Genomic DNA, 5,000 nt, shown 5'->3' with positions numbered 1-5,000 from the left:
GGATTAAACGTATACACGGCGCTGATTAGTAATAGATAGAGCCATCAGAATACAGATAATGTATACAACTGTCCGTATACATGCTGAAAGACTCTGCTCACAATCACACGTCAGCCAGACACTCTTATCACGCACTACTCTCTGCCTGTAACAGGCACACAGACAATATCTAAGCACCAGCATGGAACAACACCCAGTGCATCCTCTCTGCCACATTAGACAATCCACACTATCATAACCAGACCGGGAGGTCCACTCGGAAAACAGAATATCCCACCCTTCCGACAACCACCATTGCTCAGCTAAGCCACCAACACCCACACATGTCCTACACAGGGGTGCACCCAACATCACAATACTGCCTCCTGTCACACCACACAAACAATGGCACGAATGAAAGACACAGGTCTGCCACAAGCATGGAATCAGAGCGCCGCCTGTTATGAGCCAAAGGTGCACCCTGACGTGGCAAATCAGATGATGCCGCAGTCATTTACTTACGATAATCACAATCAACAAACCAGCCCCCCCCCCCCCCCCGAAAACACCTTTCCTTACAACAATGTGTGCCTTAACCTAACCCGTATTGTGCCTTAACCTAACCCGTATTGTGCCTTAACCTAACCCGTATTGTGCCTTAACCTAACCCATATTGCGCCTTAACCTAACCCATATTGCGCCTTAACCTAACCCATATTGCGCCTTAACCTAACCCATATTGCGCCTTAACCTAACCCATATTGTGCCTTAACCTAACCTATATTGTACCTTAACCTAACCCATATTGTACCTTAACCTAACCCATATTGTACCTTAACCTAACCTATATTGTACCTTAACCTAACCTATATTGTACCTTAACCTAACCTATATTGGGCCTTAACCTAACCTATATTGGGCCTTAACCTAACCTATATTGGGCCTTAACCTAACCTATATTGGGCCTTAACCTAACCTATATTGGGCCTTAACGTAACCCACGTTGCGCCTTAACCTAACCTATATTGTACCTTAACCTAACCCATATTGTACCTTAACCTAACCCATATTGTACCTTAACCTAACCTATATTGGGCCTTAACCTAACCTATATTGGGCCTTAACCTAACCTATATTGGGCCTTAACCTAACCTATATTGGGCCTTAACGTAACCCACGTTGCGCCTTAACGTAACCCACGTTGCGCCTTAACGTAACCCACGTTGCGCCTTAACGTAACCCACGTTGCGCCTTAACGTAACCCACGTTGCGCCTTAACCTAACCCATATTGCGCCTTAACCTAACCCATATTGCGCCTTAACCTAACCCATATTGCGCCTTAACCTAACCCATATTGTACCTTAACCTAACCTATATTGTACCTTAACCTAACCTATATTGTACCTTAACCTAACCTATATTGGGCCTTAACCTAACCTATATTGGGCCTTAACCTAACCTATATTGGGCCTTAACCTAACCTATATTGGGCCTTAACCTAACCTATATTGGGCCTTAACGTAACCCACGTTGCGCCTTAACGTAACCCACGTTGCGCCTTAACGTAACCCACGTTGCGCCTTAACGTAACCCACGTTGCGCCTTAACGTAACCCACGTTGCGCCTTAACGTAACCCACGTTGCGCCTTAACCTAACCCATATTGCGCCTTAACCTAACCCATATTGCGCCTTACCCTAACCCATATTGCGCCTTAACCTAACCCATATTGTGCCTTAACCTAACCTATATTGTACCTTAACCTAACCCATATTGTACCTTAACCTAACCTATATTGTACCTTAACCTAACCTATATTGTACCTTAACCTAACCTATATTGTACCTTAACCTAACCCATATTGCGCCTTAACCTAACCCATATTGCGCCTTAACCTAACCCATATTGCGCCTTAACCTAACCCATATTGCGCCTTAACCTAACCCATATTGCGCCTTAACCTAACCCATATTGCGCCTTAACCTAACCCATATTGCGCCTTAACCTAACCCATATTGCGCCTTAACCTAACCCATATTGCGCCTTAACCTAACCCATATTGTACCTTAACCTAACCCATATTGTACCTTAACCTAACCTATATTGTACCTTAACCTAACCTATATTGTACCTTAACCTAACCTATATTGTACCTTAACCTAACCTATATTGGGCCTTAACCTAACCTATATTGGGCCTTAACCTAACCTATATTGGGCCTTAACCTAACCTATATTGGGCCTTAACCTAACCTATATTGGGCCTTAACGTAACCCACGTTGCGCCTTAACGTAACCCACGTTGCGCCTTAACGTAACCCACGTTGCGCCTTAACGTAACCCACGTTGCGCCTTAACGTAACCCACGTTGCGCCTTAACGTAACCCACGTTGCGCCTTAACGTAACCCACGTTGCGCCTTAACGTAACCCACGTTGCGCCTTAACCCAACACACGTTGCGCCTTAACCCAACACACGTTGGGCCTTAACCCAACACACGTTGGGCCTTAACCCAACACACGTTGGGCCTTAACCCAACACACGTTGGGCCTTAACCCAACACACGTTGGGCCTTAACCCAACACACGTTGGGCCTTAACCCAACACACGTTGGGCCTTAACCCAACACACGTTGGGCCTTAACCCAACACACGTTGGGCCTTAACCCAACACACGTTGGGCCTTAACCCAACACACGTTGGGCCTTAACCCAACACACGTTGGGCCTTAACCCAACACACGTTGGGCCTTAACCCAACACACGTTGGGCCTTAACCCAACACACGTTGGGCCTTAACCCAACACACGTTGGGCCTTAACCCAACACACGTTGGGCCTTAACCCAACACACGTTGGGCCTTAACCCAACACACGTTGGGCCTTAACCTGCTCTGTAATTGTCATACGACGCGTTAAATTAGTGTGGTGTTGCCTAACTGCAACCCCCGCAATATAGTTTGCTACTCGCACTGCCTGGTCCCCAGAGTATCGCTTCATGTTAAACACCTTGCAGCTATACACTGTAATGCGGATGGCAGCAGGACGTACATGCTCAATGCCCTTCGCAGTTGTTCATTGGCATTTGCATGGCGAAGCACAGCCTACGTTGTGGTACGGCGTGTGTCAACTGTCCGCTGATGTTGTACGTCCAAATCACACACTGTACTGCACATTGGTCCTCATGTACTGAATGATACATCGTGGTACATGTGTGACCGTACCACGACTGCGCCAACAACGGCGAACCATACGGTCCAAATATTGTGCACTCAGCTACGTGTCGTCTCCCTATAAGAGCTGGATTGCAGTATGGTATGCCGTGGATGGCGATCAGCATGAGCCGTCTGTTGATGTAGTGGCGCGTGTTGTCAGACGTAGTCGTCTCTTCTCACACACCCGTGATAGCATGGTGCACTGCGTTCCACATCTGCGACATGCGACAGAGGCCGGTTGACAGTCGTTCGCGCAATGGACATCGCATACGTACGGGGGCCACCTTCCACGTGTTCGCGAAGCGTGCACATGTTGTTGCGTGTATGTGGGCAGACATAGTGTGTCGTGACACCTGACACAGGCATGCAACAATCGTTGAATTTGCAAATGGCGATGGACGTCTACGTTTGCTGGTGACGTTACGCAAATGAACAACTGGTAAACGGTTGTGGTGCGGTTGTTCTCGCTAGAGGTGAATCAGTGATGGCGACGATCGGTTGAGCTACCAACCGGTTGTTCAGCGATACCCACCATGCCCACGAACGTGAATGGCATGTGGGTGTGAAGCGATACGCGGCGGTGGCTGGGTGGGACCGTCCCCGGCCGGTGAGGGGGGGCCTCCCGGCGTGCTGGCCGCGCGGTGCGTGGGCGCACGCGCTACAGCCGGCTGGTGGGGGCGGCCAGTGGCAGGCGCGCCGGCCGACGGAGGCGGCAGGCGGCGCAGCTGCGCGCCGGCGCACCCTGCACGCGGCGCCGTGCGGCCAAAGTAGGTCCTCGCGGGCCCGGTGCGAAGCGCGGTGGACATCTGCAGTGTGCTGGTCCGATTGAGGACTGTGTGCGCTGAGGATGCGCCGCCGCCCGGCGCTCGGCGCCGCGACGCCGTCTGCTGCTCGGTCGCCTCTGCGGTTCTCGCAGGTGGTTTGTATCGCAGCTGTGCGGACGTGTTGGCGCGTGCGCTGTGCTGGGAGAGTTCGCTTCGGCACCCCAAGTGGGGCTTTTGTCCTTCTGTGGCGCTGGCGTTGGAGCTGCCGGCCACCGTAGGTGGCGCGTGTTGTCTCCCGCCGGCAATGCCACGACAGCACGCTCCCGGGCCTCTGTCGGCAGCGGCAAGCTCAGTTGGGAGCACGGGTGGTCGCACCTAAAGCGTCTACTCGCCAAACTCCGGGCGATTGCGCCTCTCTCGAACCCGACCAAGTACTTAGGACGGCGCTGCGCGCCGCCGGGACCTGAGAGGGTTTCGAGGTGTATTGTGCAGGGGAGCTCAGCCTCCTCCTGTTTGCAGAATAATTGAGCGGACGCTTGCGTGTTCGCGCGGGCCCCCGGGACACACTCCCGGGCGGCCGGCTGCTCAGCTCTAGTTGACGCAGCTCCCTGGTTGATCCTGCCAGTAGTCATATGCTTGTCTCAAAGATTAAGCCATGCATGTCTCAGTACAAGCCGCATTAAGGTGAAACCGCGAATGGCTCATTAAATCAGTTATGGTTCCTTAGATCGTACCCACGTTACTTGGATAACTGTGGTAATTCCTAGAGCTAATACATGCAAACAGAGTCCCGACCAGAGATGGAAGGGACGCTTTTATTAGATCAAAACCAATCGGTCGGCTCGTCCGGTCCGTTTGCCTTGGTGACTCTGAATAACTTTGGGCTGATCGCACGGTCCTCGTACCGGCGACGCATCTTTCAAATGTCTGCCTTATCAACTGTCGATGGTAGGTTCTGCGCCTACCATGGTTGTAACGGGTAACGGGGAATCAGGGTTCGATTCCGGAGAGGGAGCCTGAGAAACGGCTACCACATCCAAGGAAGG

The 5,000-nt window shown here is 51.5% G+C and overlaps 1 non-coding gene across 1 annotated transcript in view; it reads left to right on the top strand.

The window, feature by feature from the left end:
- Positions 1-4,559: 4,559 nt before the first annotated feature.
- The window catches only part of LOC124581966, a 1,911-nt gene continuing 1,470 nt past the window's right edge, over positions 4,560-5,000 (top strand). The window contains exon 1 of the ribosomal RNA XR_006973602.1: positions 4,560-5,000. This exon is cut by the window's right edge and continues 1,470 nt beyond it. This is a non-coding gene — a ribosomal RNA (small subunit ribosomal RNA).

The sequence above is a fragment of the Schistocerca americana genome, unplaced genomic scaffold (assembly GCF_021461395.2).
Source record: "Schistocerca americana isolate TAMUIC-IGC-003095 unplaced genomic scaffold, iqSchAmer2.1 HiC_scaffold_383, whole genome shotgun sequence".
Lineage (NCBI taxonomy): Eukaryota > Metazoa > Arthropoda > Insecta > Orthoptera > Acrididae > Schistocerca > Schistocerca americana.
Note: the sequence above shows the minus strand (reverse complement) of the source record. Positions and strands in the feature narration are given on the sequence as shown.